General features: G+C 49.4%; 1 protein-coding gene across 1 annotated transcript in view; it reads right to left on the reverse strand.

Annotated features, from left to right (window-relative positions):
• TNK1 (tyrosine kinase non receptor 1) overlaps positions 1-5,934 on the reverse strand; it is a 70,833-nt gene extending 64,899 nt beyond the window's left edge. The window contains exon 1 of the mRNA XM_073654624.1: positions 5,913-5,934. The gene's annotated coding sequence lies outside the window, so the exon portion shown is untranslated. The remainder of the gene's footprint in view (positions 1-5,912) is intronic.
• Between the last annotated feature and the right edge of the window lie 2,857 nt (positions 5,935-8,791).

Here is an 8,791-nt window from a genome sequence, read left to right on the forward strand (position 1 = left end):
GACCTTGGCTCAGGGGTTCCCCCCAACACAGGCAAATTCTAGTCCCAGTCCTGCAGCGGGGGGGTCATTCCCATAGAACCTAAGGTGCCCCTTCCTGATTTTTTTTTTCTTGGGGGGGGGGGGGGATTAGAAACAGTTTAATAATTTAAGGGAGCTGTGCAAATTATATTTCCAACTTCACCCTGTTTCCTCCAGGAATGAAGGTACTCAGGTGGGTCTTGTTATTTCCCTTCTTAGAGGGGATCCCAAATCTTGGGCATTTTCATTACCCTCAGGTTCACCCATACTCTCATCAGTGGATTATTTTTTTAAGACTATGGGGCAGATTTATGATGAACCCAACCCGGTGGCTTTAGCTGAATCCCATCTTAAGGCATTGTGTGAGCAGAACCTCGCTGCGGAGGACTACAGCTCCCAGTTTCGTAGGTGGGCCATAGAGACTGGGTGGAACAATACCACTCTTAATAGTACTTTCCTGTCTGGGCTTAATGAACACATTAAAGATATGCTAGTGCACCACTCCCGTCCCTGGTCGCTGGAGGCCGCCATGACTTTAGCTGTGCAACTTGATCGGAGAAGACGAGAGAGATGTCGGGAGAAATTGTCCCTCGGGCAGAGTTCATCCACACCCTCTGCTGGTCCTGAGACTGGGGGAGAACCATGCTGCTTGGTGGAGCTGGTACCTCTCGGGAGTCAAGGCAGCAAAGATGGCGTCAGCGACAGTGTCTTTTATGCGGTTCCCCGTGCCATCTGGTTCGTGAATGTCCACGTCTGGAGCCAGTGGGAAAACGACCACTCCTAGCTGGGTTCAGGGATCCCCAGTTAGGCACTCAAGTACCCCTAGTACAGAAATTACTTTTACCCATTGTTATCACGTTTAGCGGTAAGAGTGTGGAGGGTTTTGCTTTTGTTTGCGGGGCCGAGATAAGTTTTTTAAATGCTGCTGTGGCCAAGGAGTTGGAGGTTCCTCTTATCTCCTTGGATGCTTCTATAGCATTATCTTCTCTTGATAATTCTCCCCTTGTCCAGAGTATTGGGTATCACACTGTCGAACCAGTATCTATCACCACAGGATGTCTGTATAAGGAGGAGCCATGCTTTTTCATTTTACAGGATCTTCCTACTGCTGTGGTGTTAGGTCTCCCTTGACTTTGCTCTCACAACCCTATTATTGACTGGCAAATGGGGGGTATTGTTAAGTGGTCTTCCAACTGCCAATCTCTTTGTATTATCAAGCCTCCTAAGGTAGTAGGTTTCACCTACCAAGGTCCGTGGTATGTGGCAGAGTTCCCACAGGTGTTCTCTGAAGAGGCCTCCCAGAAATTACCTCCACATAGAACTTATGACTGCTCCATTCAGCTCCTTGAGGGGGCAAAGTTACCTAAGGGCAGAATTTTTAACCTGTTTGATCTCGAGAGGCAACCCATGAGGGTTAATATTCAGGAAAATGTTAAAAATGAGTTTATCCGCCCTTCCAAATCCCCGGTTGGAGCAGGGTTCATTTTTGTGGCCAAAAAGGATGATACCATGTATTGACTATCGTGAGCTCAATCACATAACTGTACGTTATCAGTACCCTCTCCAACTCATCTCTGACGTCTTTAACCAACTGGTGGTGGCAAGTTAGTTTACTAAGCTGGATCTCCGGGGGGGCTTATAATCTTGTTGTCATCAAGGAGGGGAATAAGTGGAAAACGGCCTTCAATCCCCCCGACGGTCATTATGAGTATTGTGTCATGCCCTTTGGGCTCTGTAATGCTCCAGCTGTGTTTCAAACTCTTGTAAATTATATTTTCCGTGATCTTTTGGGTATTTGTGTTACTGTTTACATCAATGATATCCTCATCTTATCCAGGGACTTGGCTGCACATAAGGACCATGTGCGCGCCATCCTGAAAAGATTGGAGGATCATTTTCTTTATGTCAAAAAAGAAAAATGTGTTTTTGAAGTGCAGGAGTTGGGGTTCTTGGGAATTATTCTGTCCCCCACTGGCTTCCGGATGAACCTCGAAAAGGTGAGGGCGGTGTTTGAGTGGGCACAATCGGTTAACCTCAAGGGGTTGCAGCGTTTTTTTGGGTTTTGCCAATTATTACCAGAGGTTTATTAAGGGTTTTTCAAAGGTGGTGATCTCACCGATCTTACCCATAAGGGGGCAGATGTGTAATTGTGGACCGGAGGCCATTAAGGCCTTTAATACTCTTAAGAAGGCCTTTTCCTCCACTCCAGTTTTGGTCCAGCCTGATGTCAATAAGCCTTTTGTGGTGGAGGTGGATGCCTCTGAGGTAGGGGTGGGAGCGGTGCTCTCCCAGGGTTACACCACTCTAACACATTTGAGGCCTTGTGCATTTTTTTCTTGGAAATTCTCTCCTCCAGAGCTCAATTATGACATCAGCAATTGTGAACTTCTTGCCATAAAGTTATAGCTCTGGAGGAGTGGAGGCATCTCCTTGAGGGAGCTAAGCACCCATTCACGGTGCTTACTTACCATAAGAATCTGTTTTTTTTAGAGAATGCTAAGTGGCTGAACTCGAGACAAGCCCGATGGGCCTTGTTTTTTTACCAGATTCAATTTTTTGATCTCTTACCTCCCTGGGACCAAGGATGTTCGGGCAGATGCTCTCTTTCGGAGTCTTTGTCCTAGTGAGTCTGAAATTACGGAACCTGATTTCATTCTTCCTAAGGGCATTGTAGTCTCTTCTGTCAATTTAGTTTGGGAGGTGGTTAAGGCACAGGGGATGGCTCTGTCCAGCACACCCCATGATAAATTATTTGTTCCGGTGCAGTTACAGTTGGGCTTACTCAGAGAGTGTCATAACTTAATCAAAGTGGGCCACTCGGGCATTAAGGGGACCTGTCACCTGTTGAGCAGAAAGTATTGGTGGCCATCCTTGGGTAAGGATGTTGAAGCTTATGTTAAGGCATGCGAGATCTGTGCCAGGAACAAGGTGCTTCGCATCACCCCGGCAGGGAAACTTCTCCCTTTGTCCATTCCTGTACGTCCTTAATCCCACATATCCATGGACTTCATCACGGATCTCCCTGACTCCAAGTGTATGACTACTGTGTAGGTTATTGTGGACTAAATTTCTAAACAATGCCATTTGGTTCCTGTGGCTCAGTTGCCCAGGGTGCAGGACTTGGTAGATTTGTTCCTAGTTCAGGTGGTAAGATTACATGGGGTTCCCATGAATATTGTTTCTGATCGTGAGTCCCAGTTTATCTCCAGATTCTGGAGGGCTTTCTGTAAACATCTCAGGTCGAAATGCTCATTTTCATCTGCGTACCATCCTCAAAGTAATGGGCAAACGGAACAAACCAACCAGTGTATTGAGTCCCATGTAAGATGTTTTTGCTCCCATAATCAGCATGATTGGGGATCATACATAGCCTTCGCAGAGTTCGCCCTAAACAATAGACACCACTAGGGTTTGGGGATGTCTCGCCTTGTTCTGTAATCTAGGATTCCATCCTAGGTCCACTTGTTTTGAGGGAGGGGACGATGTCCATCCAAGCAGGGGAGAGCATGAAAAGGCAGGCTGATAAGTGTCGTCAGCAAGGTTGCAAACTCATAGTGGGGGACAGAATTTGGGTGTCTACTAAGAATCTCAAGATTAAGGTACCTTCTCCTAAGCTCAACCCCAGGCTTATAGGACCATTTCCCATTATCGAAGTTGTCAATAAAGTGGCTTTTCGAGTAGATTTGCCTTCCTCTATGTGGGTTCCCAATGTTTTTCACAAGACATTATTAAAGAATGTGGTTACCCCGCTTATGACCCAGGATCCTCCTCCTCCTATTCTGGTAGATAATACTGAGGAATTTGAGCTAAAAAGTATTGTGGACTCTTGTAGAGTTCGGAATAGTATTTGAGTCACTGGAAGGAGTACGGTCCTGAGGAGAGGTCCTAGTTCTCGAGAGGTAATATACATGCCAATTGTCTCATCGCTGAGTTCCATAAGAGGTTTCCAGACAAGGTGGGTGGTGAGAACCCGGAGGTCTCTTCCTAGGGAGAGGGCTCCCACCTGGGAATGGAGCGGGTCCAGTGCTATGCTACTCCAGTCGCAAGCATCGTCATTGTTCTGACCCTGGAGGCGGAGATGTTATGCATACAGGGAAACGGTCCCAATCTTGTGGAGCATCGCTTTCTGGGGTTGCGGAATGTGTGAGGACGCAGGATGCTGTAGTGTCTGGTACTGAGCAGTCTCCTGCAGGCTATTTAATCCTGCTCCCTGCTCAGTCCATTGCTGTTTATTGCAGTTCCTATGTGTTTTGGTGGTGAGTGGTGCTAGCATTAGTGTGGCTATCTTTTCAGGGGTTTCTAATTTTTTCTTCTGGTTACACTTCCTGGGGTTCTTGCAGAGGTACTCACCTGGTTCTTGACTAGACACCAGCCGCGTCACCAGACACCAGCTGTCCGAAGACAGTGTGCATGGGAAGGGCTCTGTTAAAGTCCTCCTTCCATTTACTGGGAGCTGGGTGAAGAGTATTCCCAACCCTCAAGGGCTCGCCTAGCTGGGCAGCTTGTGCCAAGTGAATCTGTGGCTGCGCCTTTGCTGGTTTGGTGCCAGTCTGGCTGGGTCCCTCTGCGAAGCGCATAACAGATTCATACTAGATAGGTTCCCAGCAGAGAGAGTCGCCTTACCGTGGCTTCCAGGTACACATGAATTGGCCAATTTATGCGCTAAGAATTCTCATTTATTTTCTAGAGCAGTAATGCTATTCAAATTCCATATCTTTCACGTTTGCATCCTATAGTGCTACAGAGTGCAACTTTATTTGTTGGGCCACCAAGAGAAGCGGGAGAGGATTCTTGTTTCCTGAACACCGTGTGAGCCGATGACCTGGAGTCACAGATGAGCTCTATCCGTCATTCTTATATTTTCTGGAACATAAATGCAGTGACTTGGAGTCCGCAGTGGTCCGATTCATCATTTGTGGGTTTTTTAGCCTCTTTTTTGTCTTGTGGTATTTGTTGATTTTTATTATTACCCTAAATTTTCAACAAATGGTGGCGCACTGCTAATGCATCGGCTCAAAGAGCGCTTTTTAGTTTGAACAAAGTTCAGCATTTTATTTCTAACTTTTCTGTCTGGTTTTCCGGTGTTTTAGACCATTTTTAATTTGCGTCAAATTCACTTTTTGCATCCTGTTTTGAAGTCTATTTCTATGTGTCTGGTTCTTTCTCTGTCCAGCATTAACGCAAAAAAAGAGTCAATGAATACCGCAAGCCAAAAAAAGAAAGTGACTACCGCAAGGCAAAAACAGAAAGTGACAAGCTGAAAATGATGATTCGGGCCCTATGTTTTTGACTTGTTTTGTGCAGCTCCATAGTAAAAAGTCGCTTGTTCTGCCTAAAATCTTGCAAAATTTGAACAAATATTTCAGACGTACATAAAATCACTGCAGGATGGAGGAGGCGACTGGAGAACATTTACACAAAAAACTTTTTATATAGTGGAGCTTCACCCGCTACTGAAATGCCAGAGTCAATCTCTGATAGAAACATCTTAAGATTTTAATTGTGGGGTCCTAAGAGAGTGCTGGCAGTCCTAAGGGAGTGCTAGAGATGCTAAGGGAGTGCTAGAGATCCTAAGAGAGTGCTGGCGGTCCTAAGGGAGTGCTGGAGATCCTAAGTAACCCAGATCAATAACGTCATAAGTGATCAAAACGTAACTACCCCAAAATGGCCCCAATAAAAACGTCAGCTCTCCGCGCAAAAACAAGTGAAAACGGACAAACAGACAGACACACACTAGACCTCATCTTCACCAGACTCAACTTCCTATCTAACTTCACAACTTCCCCCCTACCCCTATCTGACCACCATCTATTCATATTCTCATCCCTGTCCTCCTCACCTGTCACCCACGTCAAGCAACTAGCACACCCCCACAGAAACCTTGTGTAACATACCTGTCGGCGTCCTTGCATAGTGGTCCATCTCCCACTGTGCAAGAGCGCGCACTTGATCTCCTGTCCAGAATGTCTCTCTGGCTTCCCTCCTTGCTGTCTGTTTGTCTGTTTTGGCTGCATAGGGCGACGCCCGCTGAACTTCCTGTTTCTTGTACCTGCTGCGGACACGCCCCTGTTGCACCTTCTGCCTATTGCTGTCCATCTTTGGGTATTTATACCACCTTCTTCCTCAAGATGGCGCCTGAGCATAGTGTTTCATTCAGTGTGTGCTTGCACTCTGAAGGTGCCAGGTCCCGTTCTGTGTTCTCTTGTCTGCCTATCCTGGAGGCTGTATTTCCAGGCCTGTCTGAACACGCTCCTAGCCTGTTCCTCCTGCCTTCTAGGGGCCGATTACCTAGACCCGTTCCTGTATCTTGTCTGACCTGTCTGAACACGCTCCTAGCCTGTTCCTCCCGCCTTCTAGGGGCTGATTACCTAGACCCGCTCCTGTATCTTGTCTGTCCTGTCTGAACACGCTCCTTGCCTGTTCGTTCCGCCTCTCTGGGGGCCGTATTCCCAGACCCGCTCCTGTATTCCGCTGCAGTGTCGGTCTCCTCCGTACACTCAGTTCCAGTCTGAACTCTCTCCTATCCTTTACCTGTTTTGCCTCTATGTCCGTTCCCTTCCTTTTTCTGCAGAGTCTGAACTCGTACCTAACTCCTGCTTGTTGTCTCTGTACTCCCGTTTGTGAGTTTGTGGTCCACTCGCTACTTCTCTGCTAGTACCCTGTGGGTGTCTGGCTCTGCCTTTCCCTTCCTGTCTGTTCCGTGTGAACAGAGCCCTGTCCCCCCTACTCAGCCTATCCTGCTCTGACTCCTTTGCTCACCGCTCCGGTGGTTCTAGCCTGCTCTGACTCCTTTGCTCACCGCTCCGGCGGTTCTAGCCTGCTCTGACTCCTTTGCTCACCGCTCCGGCGGTTCTAGCCTGCTCTGACTCCTTTGCTCACCGCTCCGGCGGTTCTAGCCTGCTCTGACTCCTTGCTCACTGCTCCGCAGCCTTGCTCCGCTCTGACCCTTTTGCTCACTGCTCCGGCAGCCTTGCTCCGCTCTGACCCTTTTGCTCACTGCTCCGGCAGTCCTGTCCTGCCCTGCTTCTGCCCGCTGCTCCGGCAGTCCTGTCCTGCCCTGCTTCTGCCCGCTGCTCCGGCAGTCCTGTCCTGCCCTGCTTCTGCCCGCTGCTCCGGCAGTCCTGTCCTGCCCTGCTTCTGCCCGCTGCTCCGGCAGTCCTGTCCTGCCCTGCTTCTGCCCGCTGCTCCGGCAGTCCTGTCCTGCCCTGCTTCTGCCCGCTGCTCCGGCAGTCCTGTCCTGCCCTGCTTCTGCCCGCTGCTCCGGCAGTCCTGTCCTGCCCTGCTTCTGCCCGCTGCTCCGGCAGTCCTGTCCTGCCCTGCTTGTGCTCGCTGCTCCTGCAGCCCCGTCCTGCTCTGTTCTTGCCCACCGCTTCGGGCGTTCCCTCTCTGCTGTGGTTGTCTACCGCATCTGCGGTTCTGTGACCCAGTCTGTACTGGGTCTTAACCTTTCTGTGCTCCAGCCCGTCCTTTCGGCCAGTACCTCCCTGCCTGCATACTCGCCTGTATCCACCCATCTGCATACCTGCCGTGTTTGCTTACATCCACCAGTCTGTGCCAGCCTAACCTGCCTGTTCCAGTAATCCCAGTGTGGGTCAACCCCCGTGTCCGGAGTTTGACCTGGAGTAGCACCTGGTCCCTCTGCCCGGTTTCTCCCTGGTGCACTGGCGTCGTATGCCGTCGTGCCACCTTGGTCGGATCGGCCAGATACTTAGTCACGCCCCTCCAGGCACTCTCCGGTCCATGGTCCAGTGGAACCACAACACCCGCACACGCCAGTCAGTCCGGGCGTGTGCATAACACCTTGCACATCTAGACACTCACACTCTCTGACTCTATTCTACCACTGACATCCATATCTTCATGACACAGACAGCGCCACTGCTTTCTTCAATGCCACTCTCGCATCAGCTATTGACTCGGTCGCCCCTCTTGTGCATGGAAGAGTGTGACGAGTCAATAGGCAACCCTGGCACAACAACCTCACTAAATAGCTTCGACAAGCGTCCAGGGTTGCAGAGCGGCGTTGGAAGAAACATTCTCAAAATGACTTCACTGCATTCAAACAAGCAACACTCACATTCAAATCAGCCCTCACCTCTGTTAAACAGGCCTACTTCACAACCCTCATATCTTCCTCATCCTACAACCCCAAACAGCTATTCAACACATTTAACTCCCTCCTGCGCCCTCCACTGCCTCCTCCGACCTCCGTCATCTCTGCTGAGGACTTTGCCACACACTTCAAAAACAAGATTGACCAAACAAGGAAAGTCTTTACTGTCCAACCACCACAGCCCCTTTGTTTTCCACACCATTGCCCTTCCCCCATAATCTCCCTTTCCAACATCACGGAAGTTGACCTTACTCGTCTCCACTCCAAATCACACCTCACCACTTGTGCACTCGACTCCATCCCACCTCCTCCCCAACCTCACCCCCTCACTCATCCCATCCCTAACCCATCTCTTCAACCTATCACTAACTTCTGGTACCTTCCCCTCTGCCGTCAAATATGCCACAATTACGCTCATCCTCAAAAAGCCATCCCTCGACCCAACCGCCCTGTCCAGCTACCGCCCCATATCGCTGGTCCCATTTGCCTCCAAACTCCTTGAGCAACACGTTCACTCTGAACTTTCCTCTCACTTCTCATCTAACTCTCTCTTCGACAACTGGCTTCTGCCCCCACCATTCCACCGAAACTGCCCTCACCAAAATCACCAATGACTCACTTACAGCTAAAGCTAACAGACAATTCTCTGTACTCCTTCTT

This window comes from Phyllobates terribilis, unplaced genomic scaffold (assembly GCF_046119375.1).
Source record: "Phyllobates terribilis strain yellow unplaced genomic scaffold, ASM4611937v1 Scaffold_11__3_contigs__length_659146591, whole genome shotgun sequence".
Lineage (NCBI taxonomy): Eukaryota > Metazoa > Chordata > Amphibia > Anura > Dendrobatidae > Phyllobates > Phyllobates terribilis.